This window comes from Aythya fuligula, chromosome 1, assembly GCF_009819795.1.
Source record: "Aythya fuligula isolate bAytFul2 chromosome 1, bAytFul2.pri, whole genome shotgun sequence".
Taxonomy (NCBI): domain Eukaryota; kingdom Metazoa; phylum Chordata; class Aves; order Anseriformes; family Anatidae; genus Aythya; species Aythya fuligula.
The window spans coordinates 75,123,903-75,147,019 of NC_045559.1; the positions used below are offsets into that span (position 1 = coordinate 75,123,903).

Genomic DNA, 23,117 nt, shown 5'->3' on the forward strand with positions numbered 1-23,117 from the left:
ATTTCTTCCCGTGAAAACAGCTATATAGGTACAAAGCACCTTTTCACTGCTACAGCTGCACCTCAGCCAGGGCGTGAGCTAGCACAGCTATTTCAGCTCACCCAAGTCCCAGAACTAAAAGAAACAGACCTAGAAAAAATAATTATAGGATGTAAGAACCCCAGGCCTTAAATCAAAACACATTTGCTCGTGCAGGATATGACTCCCAGCCAAATTTTCACAGCACTCCTAACTACAGCGTCCCACCACAGCCTGCACCGATGAAAGCGGAGGCTTCCGCTCCCCCAAACCTCCCTAAACTCTACTCCGGGAACGAAAGCCAGCTCCAGGGCGCTCACCAGGGCCGACTCCAGCTCACCTCTAGCCGGGCTGCGGCGGGGTCACGCTCCCTCGCCCGGCCCGGGGGCGGCAGCCCGGAGGGAGGGCAGCCGGGCTCCTCCGCCCAAGCCAGGCCAGGGCCGCGGGCCAGCGGCTCCAGGGGGCCCCGCTGGGCCGGACTTGGGGCGGCAGAGACCCCCTGCGGGGACGGCAGCAGGCGGTGGGGACCCCCTGCGGGGACGGGAGCCGTCTAGCCCTGGGGACACCCGGCCAGGCGACGGCCCCGGGCTCGGCGCCCGCACGGCGGCGGGACGGGACGGGGCAGCCGCGCTCGGCTACGCCGGCTTCGTGCCGAGCCTCGGGAGCCCCCCGCAGGGGCCCAGCTCCCCCTTACCTGCGCCCGAAGCCGCGCCGGGCACTCCCAGGTCGGCCGCACCTCTGACTGCCGCCTGCTCCGGGCTGCCCCGCCTGGCACAGGGCGGCCAGGACCCCAGCGGGGCCGCGCCGCGCCGGGCCCTCGCCTCGCTCCCCGCCCCGGGCTGGGCCTCCCCGACGGGGCGGGCGGCAGCGCCGTGCCGAGCTGGGCCCTGATTGGGCCCCACCGCAGTCACTCGGCCGGCGGAGGCCGGCGGGGAAGGTGGGAGCGGCGCTGGCCGCCCCCACCGCCGCCCCTCAGCCACAGCCCCTAGGTGCTGGGAGGCTCTCTCCGGCTTCCTCCCGCCGCCTTCGCGCTTCGGCTGCCGGCTCTTGCTCTCTGCCGCTGGGCTAACATATTCTCCCGCATCCCTCGGATGGCTCCCGGGGAGCCCCAAGGGTCGGTCGCGACACCCAGCTCCATTGGCCAGAGAGAAGACACCGGCCCTGCGCGCCTGGCGGCCAGGTCAACCCGCAGAGCCCGGGTTCGGGATTCACTCGACGCCAAATTTCTTTATTCCCGGAGCTCTTCCTCCCGTCCCCTCCTCCACCGGACGGGTTAGACAAAGCGCTTAACTTAATCGTTTTGGATGTGGAAAAGTGGTTTGGTGGTGCATCATTTCTGACTGTAGCTGCTAAAAAAAATGTGAAATTTTCTATTCAGAACTGCATGGAAAGTAAACATTTTGAGTTCTCGACCCAATTTGGAGCATGACATTCACTGTTCAAGCACAGTTTACAGAGAGGAAAAACTGATGCAAAACACCTTTTTTTTTCTGGCAGGTTACCAGTCTGTGGAGTTGGCCACAAAGCTGGAGTACATCACAGATTCAAGAGGGGTCAAGTCTTAGGCTGCAAGAAAAGAAGGAAAAGCAGCCACACAGTTACTAATCCCTGGTCTTCCTTTGTATCTGTTAGTTCTTCCATCTCAAAACTTCAGTGGCTAACTACAGTTTTTGACATTTCTGTATCACATTCTACAGTTGGTCTTTTTGCCCATTTTCTCAAACCTTCATTGAAGCCATCAGTGTTACTGTTTTGCTCAGCACCTTGCTGTTGGCTACATACTAGTGCCAGACTCCTGGGTCCAGCTCTCCATGTTTTGTCCCTCTGAAGATGACTGGTGTTCACTTGCATCATAGCAAGCTGTTGAAACAACTGTTGATCTCCATGCTTGTCAGTCAGTCTTCTGGGTCAACTATTCATTTCTGGTAACTCCTTTTTTTTTTTTTTTTTTTTTTTTTTAACACTTTAATTCAGAAAGTGAGGGTTCTTACTAAAGTAATTCAGAAGAGCTTCATTAGGACGGCATACAAGTGAGATTCATCTGAAAGCAAATCTGAGCTGACAGAGCGTTTCAAACAACTGTTTGCATCAAAGAAAGTATCTTTGCAGGTTAAGACACATCTCTGATAAGACTTTCTAGCATGCTTATCTCTCATCTCCCAAAATAGTTTAGCCTTTTTTGCTTGAGGCTAGTTTGCAAGGAAAGGTTGATTTTCTCTACCTTTGTGAAAATGTGGTATCTGAGAATGCAAGCATCTCAGAAGTCCCTCCTGTGAAGGCTGTGGGAGGTCATGATAAATCAGTGTTTTCTAACATTTTTCATTGCTTGAGCAGGTGAAGGGAAAGATCTTTTCCCTCACTTACTGTGGTTGCAAATCAATAAATAGTGTTAAGCCCAGTATTTCAAAAGCTGCAGAGGCATTTTGAAGGTACAACAGACACTGCCTTATGAATGCGGTGCTAGGAGTCTTATGCATTGACAGCATTGTACAGCGAGGGACGTGGGTTCACATGTAAGCTGCTCCAGCACTGCCTGACCATCCAACTGGGCATCACTCTGTCCCCTCATCAGGTTGCCAGTCTCACAGGAACCACCCAGTTGGGTTGGGTTGCTCTGAATGAGTGAAAAAATTACTTTTTCAGTTGGATCAGGCCCCCAAGATCCCTGCTGCAAAGCAGGCATTTGGAGCGTAGGGGCAGGGGCACAAGCAGGACCGTGCCATCCACCAGCAGCAACTGCAAAAGCAGATTAAACCCATTGCAAAACAGCCATTAATGGCACTCTTATTAAATCTGTGACGTATCTACTCTGTGTTTCTGCTTCAACTTTCCTCCTGAATGATAAACATTTTTGTTGTTTTTTAAACAGTTTTTAATGTGGTTATCCTTGCAACACTCACAGGCATCACTATCTCATTTTACAGTTTAAGTGACTCATGATGGTTAATTGGGAGTGTTGATGACTTCTAGTGATCCACATTTCAGTTTTGCTCTCACCTGGAAGTCTTCAGCTGCACAATAGTCATTAGCCCCATATCTCCATATCAGTGCTTCCTCATGGGCAGAGCTCCTAAATACAACAGTCCATGTACACTGTAGCCAATTCTATTTCATTTTATTTAAAAATTCAGCAGCTTCCCAGGGCCCAGAAGTCTTACGTTTAGACCTAAACCACTTCCTAAAACACAACAGCTAGAAGAGCTGAGGGATCTTCTTCCACATGGGTGATGATTTCACACCTAGGCTGTGCAGGTGCTTTCATTTCAGGAGAGCTTAAAAAGCAGATTTGGTGAGTCGCTCCTTCTGTTCACAGATGGGTGTTAACCCTGAAGCTGAGCCAGGGTGGGCTCGGGTCAGGTCTCTGCTTCTACATCCTCTGGCATGGCCATGTCAGCCAGAGCTGTGATGGGATCAGGCCCATCAGTGGCAGAGCGGTGCCAGCAACAGCACCTTGTGCAGACGTGAGGATAAGCAGGGAGAACCATCAGGGTAGCTTATTTCACTCAAGAAAGCTGGAAATTGCCCACTCAGCAAAAACTGTTTTACTGTTAGAATCTGCATCTATGTTGGGAATGTTTGCTTTCTGACCAGCTATCATAGCTCTGCTGTCAGAGTTGTCCTGGCTTTCAGTTACCTTTAGTATCCTGGCTATTAAACACTTAACTATCACAGAGCTAATTGTCTGAGCCAAAACCTCAAGCTTATGTATGACATTATGTTCAGTCCTGGGACAAAGCAGTGTACAAACAGTTTCTAGCTGTCAAATCAATAATTTAACTTTCCTCCTTATGTTTAAATTCCTGTATAAACCCTTCCTAAGAAGGAGAGGAGGAGAGAAGGTTCAGTGGCAATAGCATTGACTTACTCCATAGCAGCCCTGGTACAAAATGCCCCCAGAACTGTACCCCCCAAAAACTATCAGATTTCTGACATTGGTTGTCCCATTGCTGCCTCTGCCTGCAGCTAGGCTTTTGAAAATGCTGTAAGAAAAGCCTCGCACACTGAACAGACTGCTAAACTCACAGAAGGGATGCTGCCTTGGCTCTGCTGGGCTGGCCAGAAAGACATGAAGACACGAAGAAAGACATTTTTGTAGTTTAAATCTCCCAGAAGGAAGACCACTTAAGAAATGACCGATCTGCTCCTGTGCATGGGATTGTTTCAGTCATGGAATTGTGGCCATCACCAGACTATTGAGATAACTAGCTTTGCATATTTTACCTGGGAAGCTCGTACAGTTAGCCCCTGAAGTATTAGCAGGAAAAATCAAAGTCAATTTTTTTTTTTTCAACTGGGCATGAAAGCTTTCCATAAAACTTTACACATCTATGTGGGTGCAAAAGTAATTGGCTGCAGGAAAACTTCTTCAGCCTGAACACTGAGGAGAACATAAGAGAAGTGTCAGGCCATGTCTGAGAATTACAAAAAATAATAAAGGGGAGAAGATGGTCGTTCTATGTAGAATGTGAGCAAGAGACAACCTCAGATGGTGGTTCAGATGGGCTTTGTCTTTCTGTTATTTTGGATGATAGCAATCATTAAAAACAGAAAAGGAAAAACCACAGTTCTAAAGTATGTTTTATGTTCTTAAATTTCTGCAGGCCTACAAAACATTTTTCTTTCCACGGAGGTCTCCTGCTGGCTCATGTAGCTATAGATGTAGCTTTACTGGGCTCAAGTACTCTTTGGGTTGATGCCCATGCAATTCTTGTAGCAATTCTCTCTGTATCAGAAGATAATTACTTACATTCAGTGGCTGATTTCCGATATACCCAGTAAACATACTCACTCGATCAAGAAAAGTCAGAAGCCCTTTGGGTATTTGGAGTGTTTATCTTCAGACACAGGAAAAAACATTCCATAACAAAGTGGTGTGACAGTAGTCAAGAAAAACATAGAGGTAGCAGTGCTAACTTTTACTGGTAGACCTATTGGTGGAATGTGCCAAATAAACACCCCTCCACTTAAATACTTTAATACTCCACACACACACACAGCTTGCACGATGCAACAACACCAGCAAGGCAAACACCTGAGTCCCTAAGCACTGCACAATGTTATCAGAGAAAAGCAGGCATGGTGGACACAGAAGGACACAACAAACAGCATTCTTTTCTCCCAGTGCCTACTGAAAGCCCTTCAAGAGATTCAACTTGTAACATCTGCCTAATCTGAGGAAAGCTTTTCTTCTAGGCAAGGGCAAGTCCATTCCTTGTACACTGTTGTTCACATCTGACCGCACCACTGCCCTTCAGCTATGCCTGCTGGGGTGACATCCTACACTAAGCTTCTGTGCCCTGACCTTTAGGATAATTTTCACTATTCATTTCCTACTAATTCTGAACTCGTGATTATCCATTTTGCCTAGCACTGTTTGCATACATATATTATCACCCATTAGTTCCTTTCATAATGACCTCCTCATTCCCATTCCCCAGGGAAATGCATGAATACAGCCACCTTATTTTTTTTTCTAAGTTTCCCAGGTACTCATCAAACACATCCTTTGGTCCAGTTTGTTCTCAGCATCAGCTTCTATATCGCACCACTGGTGCTCCTGCATGGAGTCTTTTCATAGTTCTGCTAAAATCAGGCTTATAGCTATACCCCAAATCCTTTTAGCTGGGCTCTTCAGCAGATAAAGCACTAGTACAGCAAAAAAGAGTGTTTTTTAAGAGAATCTGAAAATACTCATCTTACCACACAGAAGTTATTCTCTCTGTACCACCAAGGAAGAAAACGAGGGATAAAGGGGTGCAGGATATATCCAGGTTTGCAGTATAACACCATACAGAGACCTTTGAGCACGGTGGTATGTAGGCACAACATGGAGGAGCCGAGTTGTGCTCACAACTGTCCGGTCCCTGGGCTTACTCACCCTGTTAACAGCTGGCAAAGGCAGCCAGTGTGCAGGGCCTGACCCAGCTCTGGAGTCACAGATAGAGTCACAGATATCTCTGCCTGGCACGCTGTAGACATAACTGTAGTGACTTGCTCAAGATCTCACAGTGACTCAGTGTCAAAGCCAGCCCAATCAGCTGGCCTCTAGGCTCCTGCTTTAACCACAGGGCTGACCTTCAAAAGAGGAAAACAAGGCAGGTTCAGATATTCCTTACATACTAGGGCCACAAGGGCCTCGGGGGAAGGCAACAGTATCCTGCCTCGGTGAGAACAGGAACTGCGTTTGCTTCCCATTTCTAAGAGTCTGAGGTACACGAACCGTGCTTGTTCCTGGACTGACTTCTCCGGCCAAACGTATTTTGTTGGTGACTCACAAGCATGGGAAACTGCAACAGGCTGTGAGGCTGATTCACCATCAACACACAGGGTGGGAAGGGATGCTTGCAGGTATCAAGCAGCACACAAGTTAATCACACAAAGTTACTAAAACCTTCTGGTCTAGAGAAACGGGAGGTGGTAAGGAAAGTCTTATGAGCTGACTAGGATTGTAACCAAGATGTCTTACTGCATCAGTCAAAGTGACGCTTGCCTTGCTCTGAGCAAAGTGACAGAAAACCATAACAGGGATTATTTTATTCTGAAAGAAACAAAAGAGAAACATGGAAAACACAGCTCAGGAGGAGCACAAGAAGGCGGTGATAATCAGTTTAGCTACTCTCTTTTTAGTCTCTCTCTTCCAGAGAATTTGCACCTTAGGAAGGGGGAGAATAAAGCTTTCGTTTGTGAAGGTTATTTTTTAATAACCTATTTTTTTAGGTTAGAAAAAAAAACATCAGAATGATCTTTATTCTCCACATCACTTGTGAGTCCTGTCTTTTTGTATTAAGGGTAAGGAACAGAAGAGACAAAGGGATTTTGTTTAAGTGGGAAGTAAGTCATATCTGAGTTAGTATGGTTGATATGAAGAGCTTATAACTAGGACTTCACCTAGCCCATACATTATTTACCTAAAATAAACCACGTGAGTACCATTCACAAGACAATGGGGGGAATTAAAACCAGACTTCTTCTTTCTCAACAAAGGGTGTGCAAGATGAACACAACTTCAATTATCTGCTGGTTAACAGGAGAAGTAGTTTCTTTTCTGATTACAAAAGTATCTGGATATCTCACTGAAGTTGCTGTACAGACAATTTAAATCTAGATGTCAAAATGCTTTTTCAGACTGCATTTATTCAACAATGTCTCCATTAAAGCTGGTTAGATGTTTTACCTTCCATCGCAGACAAAGCATTGGTTTTGACATTTAGAGAAACAGAGCAACGTAGTTCAGATAATGAGATGAATATTGAGGATTTTCATTAAATTAAATATTCCAAGATGAATATTGAGGATTTTCATTAAATTAAATATTCCAAGATCAGGAGCCAAACAAATTAATATTAAAATTAGAATATAAACATGGAGTTATTTCATGGGAATATGCAAATGTTTGTTCACCTTTCAGTCCGGTGAAAGCAGTGCTGAATGACGGGAAGAAAAGTCTGTGCTAGTATGAGGGCATATTGGCAAGCAAAACAGCTCAGAAGCACTATCAGGCCATGGGGTCACTCCTTCTTCTTGAGGTGGATCTTCATGCTTTTTCAGTCTGCTGCTGCCATTGCAGATCCTTCACCACAACAGATGGACAGAGAATGGGAGTTGCAGAAGTGAGCCAGTTGGTGAATGATGAAAGGCTAAATATGTGGAAAAGAAAATGTAAGGAAAAGAAAATGGGTGAGCACAGCAAAACAAAATAAGGCTGGATAAGCCAATGTGTGTCTCAGACAAGATTAATATACTCTCAGTCTAATCTTGCTGAAGGTGAAAGGCATACCTCCTCTGTCAGCTTGGCTTCACGAAAATACCTGTGGCTGTTGCTTCTGGTTGGTTAAACACCATCCTACAAAATGATCTTACTACTCTATCAGCTCATTAATGTACAATTTGCTAATGCACAGGCGTCAGGGCTCAGATTCAGCATCAGCAGCCCTGCTGTGGGGCTCATGTCTCTGTGCCAAAAACTTATATGAACATCTTTAAAGAGGCATTTCTTTTTTAATTCAGGTAACTGTATGCAAAAAAATCTGTTTCAATGAGAATACCTATGTCCATTTTCTATAACAATGTCTTTAGTTCCTAAAATAACTAATTTATCTTAAAACTGTTCTCAAAGAAAGTTTCAAATTTAAGTGATCAAAGCTATTCTTGTTTCTTCTTAACATCTGCAGATGATTTCTGCTAATCCTGGGTTCAGCAGAGAATCCCTTAAGTATTTCCAAATAACTTACTCTCCAGTTCCCCCTCCTGAGATGGCTTCTTGTAAAACTGTGTACAGCAGTGCTATATCTATACATACACCACCTTAAAATTCAATCAAAAATGTCAAAAAGTTCAGATTTGAGGTCTTTAACTTATATACAAAACACATACAAGGAACATTCAAAAGAAGCTTCAATCCATCTCAGGCATCTGAGGAATTATGTTTTCACATTTAAGATAAAGCACAAGTCAGAAGTATCCGTTATCTTTTGGTAGGTGTTTTGCAAACATAAATGTCCCCCTTAATCTCTGGAAACCAGGACTTCAGGCTAAATGGTAATGAAAAATCTTGTTTTCTTTTAAAGTACATGCATTTACATATGTATGCATATGTAAACGCTTAAACTGGACTCATTAATAATTCAATATCCTACTTCAAATATAAGCTTATTTAAATTCAAGTGTAAAATTCTTACATTGGCTATTGAAACATAATATATTTTTAAAGATGAATTAAATAAGATCTAAGGTGAAAACCATAAGCATTTGCTGTTAAAGTTTTAAAAGAACATAAAATCTCTGAAGTGATGGAATTACCATCTGAACATCTGGAACAAGAGTTGGCTGAACTGAACCAGATTTTGATAACAATGGTTTTTCTGTATGTGCAGAAAGAATATTGGAGCTGAACAAATTGAATAATCTGAAATAAAAATAGCAAAATATTCAAAGCCAAGAAACTAACAGGGAACTAAAACCCAAAAAGTTGTGAATGAAGATGAGGAACAAAAGCATCACCTCTCTCAGTCCCCATGTTTTGACAGACAATATGCTAAGAAGTAATCACTTTAAATTCACTAACTGCAAATGATCCATCTGAATGAGTCAGGTTTTATGAATAACACACTACAATGAGCTTCCCATTGTTAATTGTTTCTCTTGTGAATGGCACGTTTTAACTGCATGGTTAGTTGTAAATACTAAAGGAGAAAGCAGTTTTGAACACAGGTGTGCACCGAGAACTGAGTTGTGAGCTGCAGCAGCAGTATGCAGGCACCCAGCAGGCTGCTTGGCAGCACTTCTTTTACATCCCTGTATGCAAATGCTGCAGATGTGAGATAATGACCCACCAAGTAAATAGTATTCTCATTCTTGCATGAGATGGGTAAATGTCTTTCTTTGCCAAAGCGGGCCTCTTCTGACACAAGGCTGAGCTTGATTTACCTTGCACTGGTCTTGGCACGCTGGCTTCAAGCCGGTTCTCTTCCCTTACCTCCTGCAGCCCATGCTTATTTTTAGTCTAAAAATAAGATTTATATAAGATCTATTATTTATAATAAGATCTATTATTTACCCATACACGGGTAAATAATAGTACCTTTGTTAGGAGAGAATGATATACATGAAATAAATACAGACACATATAAGCTCTTAAACAACGTTTCTGCATGATGTGCTGAATTCACAGCAATGCACTTTCCACAGCAGCCCAAACACTTCAGACAGACAGGGCAAAGAGGCATGGCACAGTGCTCCACATGCCCTGGAGCAGGTGTAGTGTAAGTAAATTAACAAGATACAACGTCAGCATGTCTGGCAGTGCCTGAGGGCCCAGGAGCACCCAGGGCCTGCGTACCACCCACACAGCTTCCTCAGAGCACTTGCTGACCACCAGGCCCCACCAAACAACAACAAAAAGAAACAAAACTTTCCACTCAGGTGAGCCTGAAAATTAATTTAAGGAGCGGCTTAAAGCTCCTGAGACCCCCCCCCCCAGCCCTGGAGTGGAGCATGAACTGGGACAAGGCTGGGAAGGGGCACAACCACACCATGGCACCACCAGGCCAGGGCCTGAGGACAGTGCCAAAATGGCACCCAAAGATGTGGGGCCTGGGAAGTGAAACCTGCTGGTGCCCCCAAGCAGGAGGCTAAGCCAAGCATGGCTGGGCCAAGGCTTGCCAGCCCACTGGAGTCACAGCTTGTTGCCAAAGCCTTGCCTGGAGGCCACCATAGATGTTGCACCAACACTGCTGAAAAGGTGGCCCCAGGGCAGGAATGGCTAGCATGGGGCAAAGCCCCCTTGATGCTACCTGGTGCTTGTGATTGCCACTGTAGGTACCTGGGAAGACACTAGGGAAGGTTTCAGGAGTGCCACCTCCCCTGCAAAGCCCCAGGCCCCATTCCTGCCATGGTGGCTGTCATCTCGCTTTCTTTCTTCACTCACCGACCAGTGCTTCCACTTTCCCTCCCAGCAGGGATCTCTTGCCAGCTGGGGACACGCTGCACGTTGCTGGTGAGGTGACACCAGCAGACTGACCCGAACCTCTGAATGGGGCTGAGCAGGGTTTCAGTCAGTAGCTGTTTTGGGGTCCATTTTCTACCTAAGGTGTGCTGCAAGAACTTCCCTAGGGGAAAGCATCACCAGGGCCACAGAGGCTTTCCCCTGGCCAACCTTTCTGCCACATTAACTGTGAAGCCAAGCAAAAGCAAGCAATTTAAGCAACTTCAGCCAGGTTTTTGCCAAGGCTGGAAATCATCAGGAGAAGCCAGCAGCTCTGCTTATAATTCTCCTCAGCAAGAAGAGATGTTTTGGGACACGAAGTGGCAGAGGCAGGACACTTAACTAGCAGCACCTGGAGCAGTAATCTCTTCCAGTAGATTAAGACTCATAGCAGAAACCTGCCAATTGCTCACCAGGTAACCTGATGCAGAGACCACCAGGGAATGAGGTGGGGCATTACACGAGGAAACAAAGTTTCACTGATGACATGGAGACCATCAAACCTTCCAGCTGTCTAAATCACTGACCTATAAGAGGAGTATGTCAAGGGACTGTGGGTTTTGGAGTCCCAGATGGCCAGATTACAGAGCTGATTCTCCAGGCATGACGTACCTACCACTGCCTGATAGCCTTCCACAGCTGCAAGGTCTGTGGGGAGAAGCCCAGCTGAGCACTCAATTATTTTGTAGGAAAGAGACAGCAGATGTTAGCTACAGACACGTTCTAAACCCTTTGCCTTCACCACTCTGACCTATTTGGAAAATGCCATGTTAAGCATGGTAATCTCCAGTTATTTTACCCTTGTCTTTCTCTTCCATCTCTTGCTTTAACCTGTTGCAGACACTTGCTTTCTGTTTGAAACGTAAGCATCTTGTGGAGGCAAGAACAGGACACAACAGAGCTATGTCACGGTCTTGTGGAGGTATATCTCCTGATGGAGCAGCAGGAGCAAGTAAATCTCTTTGACTGCTGAAACTTGCATCTGCTTTATGTTTAGTGAGGGCTGGTATCATTTATTTGTTGGTGCCCCGCAGCTTCTCTGTCTATCTGCTTAAATACTCCCACTTCCCAAAAATGCCCATTCAGCTCCATAGACAAGCTCTGTCTATTAAGGGGTGGGGGAAATGCCAAAACAGCGCAGAATGGTATTTAAAGCAAGCATTAGCAGCCAAATAAGGCAGATCCGGAGGGAGCATTTTTGAGCCTAAGCTAGCACAAACTTCATGTAAAATTACTTGTTCTGCTGCTTGTGCATCAGTGCATTCACTGGCTCTGTATCTTTGTCTGTTAGATCACATATCCACATGCTGACATATTAGGCCAGATGCTGAGGAAGACTGTCATTGCAGTGATTTTATGTGGCTATGCCAGCGTATACATGCTGGGGGTCAGGCTTGGCATATGGATGGCTTTTAGATCCCAGAGAGGATCACGCAGCAAGAAAACAACAATGAGTAAGAAATACAGTGCTTTTTTTTTTGCTATTTGTTTGTTTGTTTTTTCCCAACCCTGATTCATTGAATTCATGCTCAAATAAAGTTCATGTGATGGAGGAAACTATTTGCTTTCCTTAGATCATTGCAGTAATAATTCAACGGAAAGGTACAACTTCTAAGCTCAGAAAAACAGACAAGGAGTCCAGGAGGCAGGAAATTCAGCATTCACTTATGACACATCATTTCTGGGATGACTCAAAAAGAGGCAATTTTGTTTTGTTTCAAACTCATGTCAGAAAGAACACTATAGAACAAATGAAACTAGCTGTAACAAGAGAATGAAGCCTGTGGTAAGCAAGCTCCCACACACACGCTTATGGTGTAAATCATCTGGATTGTGTCTGACAGCAAACTAGTGTATTTTCTTACCTACAGCAATACACAATGCCAGAACATAGCATGTCCAGCATGCCTTTGCTTTGCTGCCTGCTGTGCCACAGTCCCCACTGAACAATACTGCGAGGCACCACCCCAGCGAGCAAGCCAGGCTGGCAATGCCCATGTGTAGTGGCAGGACTTCCCTTGGTCATTAGATGGGGGCAATCAGGCAGAAGCTTCCTGACATGTTTCTTTGATCTAGAAGAGAAAATATTTATTGTAAGTCCAAGCTGAAGTTTGAAAACTATCCACTGAAGTAGTAAATGGAATAACCTGATTCTCAAGAGGCATTTATTCTGGGACACTCACCCCTTACTGTGAGATGCTGCTACACAGGAGGGAGATCCTCTGAAGAGGTGGGCAGTGGCAACTCCTCCACTTCATAGCACATTGATTTTTGTCCAAAAGAGAGGACTGTATTAAGCATTGCTCTGTGTGATGACCAACCTTTGTGAAAGACAGAAAGAACAAATTAACTTAAAAAGGTAGGAAACGGGAAGAAGCTGTGAGAAGAACCACATGCTTGGTTTCAGGTTTCATCCTGCTGCACCTCCTCTTCTGAGGCTGGAGCTGTCCTTGAAGCAGTGAGGCTGGGCTCTTTTTGCATTCCCTATCTGTGCTCCTCGCACAAGCCAGTGATTCAAATCAGTAGCTTTTACTTTAGCTGTTCCCATGTTCTTTCTGGTAATTGGGATGAAATTTCATTTTGCAGAATTTCAGAGAAATCTAAATGCCCTTTTTTTTTTTTTTTTTTTTTTCTTTTTTTTATTTTTTTTCTTTTTTTTTTTTTTTTTCCTTGGCCTGATATGAGTACTCTTTGTTTTCTGAATACTCTGGGTAGCTTTCAGTGACAGCACTGCTTGGCCCAGTAACAGGTTCATGGGCATCTCTGATGGATCTGAGAGGAGCCTCTGTAGTCTTCATTAATGTGTGGGGCTAGTAAAATGACAGCTGCCGTTGGCACTGTGCTGCATTGCAGAATTATGTCTTCTGTGCATCATTACTTGGGATTGAGCACTCAGCTATACAGAAGGCAGCTGGGTGGACTATTGTGAGACAGGAAATACTATAGATAGCAGCACTGCACTGAGCTCACTTTTAGCACTTTAGCTCATCTTAACATACCGTTTTATCCAAAACCTTAAAAACGTCAAAGTCCCAGTTAGATTTACTGTCAATCTGGCAAGATTTAAATATAAACAGCAATTGCTATGATGGAACTGTATAGCTAATGTGCACACAAGTTCTTCTTTTCTTCAGACAATCACAGATCAAATCCATATGCTGGCTTCCTAGTAAACAGCTGTGTCACAGCTATTGATTACACTTTAATTAATCAAGCTGGAAAATGTCATTTCTGCTTGCAAGTGCAGTTTTTCATATACAACTCAGGTTTGGTTCATCAGGCTTATTCTACTTTTCAAGAAGAGTTACCAGGAAAATCTTTACTTTAAGGTTGTAATGTTCCTCACCAGACAACAAGAGCCAGCAGCTTCAACTTGTTGAAGTCCAGCCACTGTAGTGTTATCTGATGTTTTTTCTCTTGATTTTAACCCAACAGTGTACTAATTCATTAATAAATTGGCAAGAACTTTTCATCCCATCCCTGGCTATGACACCAATTTCTTTACATTAGTATGGCATTAGTTATCCACTCTATACACTGTTCATTAATGTAGTCTCTAGCCTGACAATAATTACATTTGGCAATTATTAACTCCCCATATGTGCTGCTTTCCCAGGAAAACTAGCAGAGTATCACTAACACCTAGTGTCCCTTTGCCTTTGCACTTTGTGGTCCTTTTTACTGTAACAGTCAATCAATTATGCTCAAAAAAAAAAAAAAAAAAAAAAAAAGCCTTTGAAGTGAGGAGTACTTTGAGCTTTGTTTTCACAGGTGGAAGAGGAGACAATGGTATCATGTGAATTCCAAAGGTCACACAGGCTGTGTGCGGCAAAGTAGCAACACTCTACACAGCTATCCCAAGCAGCAAGCTAGGTGTTTACACTGGATTGTTGAACTCAGTATCCTTCCATGTATGATACAAGGTAGGATAAGAATAGTGATAAGGAAGTGTTCCCTGTTATTTTCCTTCACTTTTGAGGGTTTTCAAAAGTTTCTACATCAACAGACATTTTTGAATGCAATCTTTAGTGTACCTAAAGAGGCCTGCTCTAGCTCGCTGTGAGGCTGAGGAAAAAGTAGCAATGGCAAATGAAATTCTAGAAACTGTTGGTAAAGTACTGTAGTCCATCCATGTGCCCAGCCATTGCCAAAAAGCAAAGCTACTGCAAGCAGCATGTGCTTCACTCATGCCCTTTACCCAAAAGCACAGGATTTTATAAGAAGTATAGAATCTTCTTCTGATGGCCTCAGCCTTATGCTATTGAAAATGCATAGAGTTTTTGGACTTCAGCTCTAGACCCTGATTGGCTCTAAAATAAGGATAAATATGGTCCCAACAGTTTTCCTAGCGTGTTGTCTCATTTTGTTTCCTGCTTGCCCTTATCAACCCCAATTGTGGGGATCCCCCTTAACCTGGAGTCTCTCAGAACTGGGCATTGCAAACATCTGCTCTCATTTACACACTACCCTTTTATGACAAACTGCAAGCCTACTAAATTTGTGAGGATCATAACTAGTGAGTAGGGCCACCCCAGTTTCTGAGGCCTAAGAATTCACATACTACAAAACAAGTATGATCACAACTGGTGCTACATTATAACCTGGGTCTGCAAGCTTGGCATAGCAGTCAAGGAAACTAAAGGTGAATTTAATGCATCTTCTCCAGCAGAGGAAGTATCTCTGCTTCCAGGTTGAGATGGGTGGAGAAACTGCACAACTGCAAACTATCTATGGACTAAAAGCTTTTAGCACAGCCTTGGGACAATGTCATTTGATGTCCATAACCAAGTTCCTACTTCTGTAAAAAAGGCAGTTTTAGAAGGTAATTTTTTAAGATGCATTGTCTAAAGGCACATAAACCTATACATACAAATGCCTCTAGTATTTTTATCCTATGTTGTAGCAGTCCTCGAACCGTGCAATTTCATTGTTAACATTATTATGCTAACAAAATCCAGATTATTTTAGCATAAATAGAGGATTAATGAAAAAGACACCACCCAGCTTCCAAAACTACAAGTAAAAACCACACAGCAATAGTAAGCTTCAACCAGCAGTAACATCTATGTTATCCTAACAGGATTCCCAATTTGATTATTTAATTAAGCTTCTCAGAATTAAATTCATTTAAATGATGCAGTTCTGCCAGAGTACTGATGAACCAAATCAAAACCCAGATAATGAGATTTTCTTGCTTAAGTCAGTCCCACTCCAGGTTTCTCATTATGAAGACTAGGTAAAAACCTACTTGAACCCTCCTTATCAAAAGGAAGAAGAGGTGAGCCACAGCTCTGAATTACCTCTCCTATGATATAACATGAGATTGAGGGTAATGTAAAAAACTCAAACATAAAGTGTCAGTATTGTTGTATGTCTCTGTTTTAATTTGCACTTCTCATTACGTCAAGACTTGTTATATATAGGAAAACATGGTTATGTGCAAGGGACTGAAGAGCGTCTATTTCTGAAGAAGCACAAGAAGGTTACATGTTCACTTCTCACGCTAAGGCTTCCAGAGGTGGCACCTCACTCCATTACACACTTCCAAAATACAAGACAACTGAGGGCTCTAAACTTGCTCCACTTCCACAGAAAGGTTTAAGGAAAGAAGCACACATAGTGAAGACAGCTGGGAGACTCAAATCCCAACCTATTATTCTTCATTTTTGTTATAATTTAGGTGTATATATAGATCTCACCTACTTGAAAAAACAAAGCAACTTCAGCATTAAACCATCAATTTTCACCTTGAGCTAGATTACAAATCGTGTGGTCATTGCAGGAAACTTGTATTTGTTCCAGTAAGATAGAGAATTGTGCTCCCTTCTTTGACCTCCTTCTGTCCTCATGGGCCCTTCCTATTCTTTTTCCAGCGGCACAAGTTGCAACAAGCAGGACTGGAAAATGTTTTTGTTTCAGTTTATAGGCTTTGGGAAAGTAAATTAATTGCTAAAAATACACAGCAATAACAACTAGAACATTGAGAACTGATAGACAAAGTTAAAAACCTGGAAGTGGGATTGATCCTGAGTTTACAAAAGGGAAGTCACATCTGCTTATGTATGGTTTTGCTTAAGCTAAATGATGTCTGAATTCACATGTTTACCTAGGCTTTGCTCTTCAGCCAAGTTTCCTATTACCATACTAGAACCTCTGCTCAGCCTGTCCTTAATGTTTGCATTTATTATGAAGTTTCAGCAAATGCCTTTTGAACTCATTTTTTCTCTCATGCAAAAAAATCTTGGCGATTCATTAGTGTTTACAGAGGTATATTCACAAGTAAATGCTATTAATACCTTTTCTAATGCTAATGATCTTATCTATTTCTTTAAGAAATGTGTAACTAAAATTGTTGCACTAAAAAAAAATCTGATGATGCTTAAAATTGAGATGCAGATTGCTTCTACCATTTTTAAACTACACCTTTACAAATATCTCAATGCTATTTTGATGCTATCAGCATTTGCTAAAAACTTTTTTTTTCTGACTGTGGCTCCACCTGTTTTTTTTTTTTATTATTATTTTATTTTATTTTATTTTTTCTTTTCTTTTTTTTTTTTTCTTTTTCCTAGTGCAGAACTATTGCGCTGGCACAAGCTGCTAAAACTTTTGCTTAACCACCAACCAAAGAAGCAATGTAATCTCTGGAGTTTAATTCTACCTTGCACACTCCAAGCTCAACTACTTATTTAAACATGTAGCTAGTTCTGAACAGAGCTAGTCTTATGAATAAAGCTATTTATATTAAAATGCCTATGAGATTAAGCTTTTAGACAACGTTTACACCATACCGAGCAGTGGTGTGTCGAGATGTCCAAGCTGGACCTGGAGCTAGATGGTGGAAGACAAGCCAATTAGGTTAGACCTACAAGCTTTGCTGTCATAATTAGGTGATTTCTTTCTAGGATTCACTTTGCATGGTGCCATATACAAAGCAGCGTGTTCAGAACTAGCCCTGGAATCTTTCAAGATAGCACTGCAAAATGCTATCACATAATTAGCAGTACTGGTAAAGCAGGGATCCTTCTGCAGGAAATTGCTAAATCTTCTTTGAAAACAACAATGACAAAAAAAAAAAGTCATACGCTGCAAATATTTTCAAAGAACTTGTGCACAGTTGGTGTTTTCAAGCTGAAAATGAAACACCTATAATCAATTCTAGGCCACTATTTCAAACTTAAAGCTTGTAAAATGAACTTGTTATTTACAGCTCCTGAAGAGCTACCAAGAATTGCATTTTTTTAACTGATGGGTATGTTCAACCAATGTCAGGGAATAACAACAATAAACATGATTAAAATTCTACAACAATTTATACTTGAGATTTCTAAAACCTTCTATATAATTTGAAAATGTACAGCAGACATCTATATATTTTAGCTAGATTATTACTTGAATTTCCATCAAGACGATGAAATACAACTTAAAAAACTATTCAGTCAAAAAAAAGATATACACCCCTGAGATGGCAGAAACACACGGCATCCTCAGCAGAAACACTGAAGAACCTTTTTGCTATAAACTAAGTGATGTGAAATGTGAGGTTTGTGAGGTTTGTGAAATATTGTGATGTGAAATATTGTTTTGACACAAATATTTTGCCAAAACCCTGCCTTTACATATGACTTGTTCTCCATGTGATTATCAGTGGGAATAACCTTGAGAGCAAGACATGAGCAAAGCTGCTTTTTCTCCTTCTTAGCTGTGAACTAAGACTTCAATTTAACAATTCCTGAAAAGCAGAAACATTTAGAAAGTGTGGTCTTGTTAAAAGATAGACTACTATATCTACAACTGATTAAGTAGATCTGATATGATGATCTCATCTACAGCCTACATGAATTAAACATATCTATTTGTACATAAAAAGCCCTTTTATCTATCCAATGTTGATTGCAGAGAAAGAACACACACAAAAATACATGACAGTGGAGAGGATTTATACCCAGCCAATTCTTCTACTTTGAACTTCCATTTTAATGGTCACATTGCAATTGTTCTTAATAGCGATCTTGGCTACACTGAAGCCAGAGGCAAAGAATCTTATTGATTGTTGTGGAGTCACATTTAGTATGAATCAGTTAAAATGTTAAACTCCAACAGGGTCATACTAAAAATCCTAGAAGTTGTGTTATCCACTCCCTGTGAAATTCAACTTTCAGAGGAAACAAGATTGCAAAGAACTCATAGTTCATTCCCCATTACAACTATTTTAAGGGTTGGAAGAAGTTTCCCACGTTGTTTCATAGGAAGGAACAGCTTAACCATCCAGTGGCATACAGAAAATTACACTGGGCATTTCAGTGGATTACAAATAGAAGTACCCACAAATTTCCTTGTACATCAATGACCAAATTAAAAATACCTATTAAAGTCTGGTCATTTAGGAGGAAAATATAATCCAGTCATCTCATATCATATGCCTAATTCCCACATCAGGGACTGCAGTTCTTGACATACAAACCGATTGGTTTAAAACCCCTGGAACAGGTTAGAAGTTCTGTCTGATGAAAAACTTCCTGCCACAAAAATGTCAGTCACAAGGCTCTTCCAAGTGACTGGAAGATCCATCTTCCAAATTCCTTGATCCGAACAACTTTGACTCTGCTTTTGAGTAGGACGGTCATCACGGTTAGAAAATGTCTCTCCAAATCCTGGAAGCCTTATTCCCTATTACCCAGTCTTAAAGGCCATAGCTCAATTAAAGCAAGACACTGAAATGAGGCTGAAGGCAGCAACCAGAGAAGTAACTTTCCAGTCCTTCTAAAAAGGGCCATACTTACTAACATAAACAAACTGTTCCAGTAGTACAAGCTACACTCAGCACAGTGTCCAACTCCTTTCAGATTGATAAGGTGGTATTTCAATTTCTGTTATTAGATAATCCACAGAAACCCAACATCAATAATGAGAAAAATGCAGCTGTGGGTGGATTAGCACAAGGGGGTTGATTATTCAGTGAAATTGATTGCATGCTAATGCAGCAGTTATACCAGCCTAAGTGAGAAATGATCCAGCCTAAGTACTTCAAAGTCCCCTCAGACTATCAATAACCCTCTTCACCATTTTTAAAGTTAATACCTCTAATGCTTATTACCAAAAATTGAAATACCATTAAAGCACCTGTGATAAGAAAGCTTACCAGAATGAGTGAATGCTCACAAGGTTAAATATGACAAAGATGGAGACAGAGAGGAACCAACAGTCCAACCCCCTTTTCTTTATCACAGACCAATTGAGAGACACCATTCCACAGCCCCAGTCATACAAGCACTTCACCTGCAGCATGGCAATAAGGCAGTGAATTGCATTTCAGGTTTTTTATACAAGTAGTTGTCCTTTTTTTTTTTTTCTTTTTTAATAAAATTATTTTTCCTGCAACTGTATTGGAGCTTCACTTCATTTGATCTTTCTGTTTATCTGCAAACTCCCACAACATTGGACTCTTTCCCATAGCTTTCCACCAAAGTAACTGTAAGAACACTGAAATAATGACCTTTGATTTCTGAGATACACAACACGTTTTTATACTCGAAACTTTACATTCCTTCTAGAATTCAGATACAAAATGCCCCAAATGTTAAAAAAAAATAAATAAATAAACATGTTTACCTTTTTGACTTTTTTCCCCCAAAGATAATCTAGGAGCATGCTGTAAATTACTATAATAAACCACAAGCAGGACAGCTCTGAAGAACTATGATTTAATAAGTTTTAAAGCTGTGGGTTCATAAAGGAGGACTGTCATAAAAAACTAAGTCATCATGAGAGAGACAAACCACAGAGACAGAAGATGAGAAACAACTGTTTGCTGTCTCTTCCAGTACAAGCAGCAGTGACCCACAAATGAACTAGCAATCCGTAAATGAACTGGTGGGAGCCAAAACAGGTAAGAGCTCTTCCTGCAGTACGAAGGTAGTTTCCATGGGGTCAATGCAGGGAGTTCAAACACACATACTCGGAATAGACATCTCTCAGGCTTTACGAAACAGACACACCAAATGAAGCTGAGCAACTCCCCTGAGCTGAAAGCAGTTAAAGCTGTTGCTGCATTTACCCTATTCTTTTCTTTAGGAGTTGACTCGTGCCCATTGCTGCCCACAGAAGAGCAGGCAGTCTTACATGCTGTAGGTGCTCCTGCCTTCCACACAGAACGAAGCACAACCAGCCTGGTGCCCTTCTGAGCTCGCTTCTGCAGAACAAGTGTTTAGCAAGTGATTATACATTGCAGAAGCAAGGCTAAATTCACAAGGCTAAATGCATGGTTTGTTATTGTTTTTCAAAAATAAAAGATTTGCTATCTCTTAAATGATAACAAAAGCATTATCTGATACTGCAACTGTATTTGTCCTGAAAAAAGAGGTATTCTTGAAGGCCTTGCAAGTCAGAAGTGCACAAAGATGAGGAATTAAGAAACCAATTTACTTATTATCCTATTTAGACAAAACAATGTCTAAGGATGGAACCACTCCTGTTGAAGAATTTTTAATCAACTCAAATTATGTTTGCCTAAATACTAAAGCCCAGTAGTATAGTATTCTATATGGTTTAGCCTCATCTGTAAGATTTATGCAAGAAGCAGTCTTTAAAGTGAGATTTAAAACCATTGCAAATTAACTCAAATATTGTATTATTCAGAGTTCTGCTGATCTCTTTATAGTATTTCCTAGAAACACGTTGATATACATCATTTTTACAAAAGAGTCTATTAATTATGTAATTTTCTCTCAGTCGTGCCAAAGTTCCCTAAATTTTGTAGGACAGATCACAGATGTCAGGTCACATATGCTTGAGATCTGGCAAATGTTGTGGAAGTAAACATTTACCTCCCAGATAGGGAGCAACAATCAACCAGGAAGATTTTCCCCACAAACTTATTATTTCCAAAGATTGTGTAGTTCTGGAGATTTTGACAAGAAAACAACCAAAGGATAAAAAGTTGTATGTAGTAACTGCCCATACATATGAACTTATCCTTCAATTAATCAGACATTCTGATTCATTCCCCTTTCACTCCCATTTCTCTCCCATTTAACAAAGTAAAAACACTTGACAGAAGCTGACACATAACATACACAGCTCACAAGGCCCTTAAATTAAAAATAAAATAAAATAAAATAAATTAATTAAATTAAAAATAAAAACAAAAATATGTAGCAGGCTGGTATAGTTTGGCAGCAGCTCCCCAGGACCTCATGTAAGAAGAGCTGTAGAGACAGGAGCAACATCAGTAAAACTGCTCTTTGCTACTTCCAAGAGACATGAACATTTTTGACATGCCTCTGTTCCTCACAAGGAAGATATGAACTTTCTGAAAACAATTAAGCTATAAAGAACACAGAAAATTCAATGATGACAGCCATCTGCCACAGTACAGGGAGCTATTCAGACCAATCTTTTAGAAATGAGGTACACACAGAACATGTTACAGCAGCACAAGCTGTCTTTCAGCAGCTCATTCACCACTCCGCTTACCTTTTTCTAGATCCTTTGATTGTGCTGCTCTGAAACAGCTTCTAACCTGCAAGAACCCATACCCCAACTACATCTGTGACCTCCATATTTGTGCAGAATAAAAATATTCTCATATTGTGTGGGAAATGGTTAATGTGTGGGGAAAAATGGTTATCTTCAGAGAAATCCCAAGTGGCACATCACTTTCCAGCTGATAATTACTTCCTGGAATTCCAGGACATTTTGTGAACTTACATGGTGTATGTCAGCCTAACAAAAAGAAGCAAAAGACTAAGTGAAAGAGGCCAGAAGTCGGGCTTTGAGGAAAAGCAACATCATTTCCACATTAGTATATTCTTCATTTCAGCTTGGATCACAAATAGGAACACACTACAGTCACCAACCAGTGGAACGACCAACTTCAGCCTATTGTGCTTGCAAGTAAATGAAAATAGTGAGCCTCACTAGGGACTTGAGCTACCAGAACCCACATTAGGTCAAACTCCCCATTTAAGTATTTAGAGAATGAGCCTGGGATCTTAAAGCATAAGTACTTTATATTTAAATTCAATGAGCAGATAGAATTGTGTGCAGACTAACAGCTGTGCATAAAAATAACATTTTATTAACCTGATTTCATCACATCCTCCAATAACCTGTTCCAAGTCAAAAAAAATCTGTCGTTATCTTACTAGAATTATATTGTTGTACAAAGAGAAATAAGCACAACTACCTCAATTGTATTCAAAAGTACATAAAAATTTCACCTCTTTATTCATCATAAATATTTACAAATGACACTTTTTGTTCTAGGACTTCTTTAAACCAGAAAATTTTACAAACATTAAAGGGAAAATCTAAAAATTAATTGAGACATACAATATTGATCACTGACTGCAAATGACTGTTACATTTTTAAATTATTATTATTATTAATATTTTTAGGAAAATGCAGTAAGAATGCAAACCAGTGGTTTAATTCTAGAAGGTTATATAGATCTTGTTAAATAATTATTATGCTCCTTCAATAACAACATCTACACCATTTTCAAACTAATCCAGAATAAAAAACAAACCATGTTGTAAAGAGTCTGTGAAATATTAAGTCATGTATTTACTTATTTCTCTGTGCTAGCCACAGTACTTCTTATTTTATTTATAA

The 23,117-nt window shown here is 41.5% G+C and overlaps 1 protein-coding gene across 9 annotated transcripts in view; it reads right to left on the reverse strand.

Annotated features, from left to right (window-relative positions):
- PPFIBP1 (PPFIA binding protein 1) overlaps positions 1-844 on the reverse strand; it is a 110,832-nt gene extending 109,988 nt beyond the window's left edge. For all 9 annotated transcript variants that reach the window (XM_032181657.1, XM_032181631.1, XM_032181640.1 and 6 more), the window contains exon 1: positions 713-844. The gene's annotated coding sequence lies outside the window, so the exon portion shown is untranslated. The remainder of the gene's footprint in view (positions 1-712) is intronic.
- Positions 845-23,117: the final 22,273 nt, after the last annotated feature.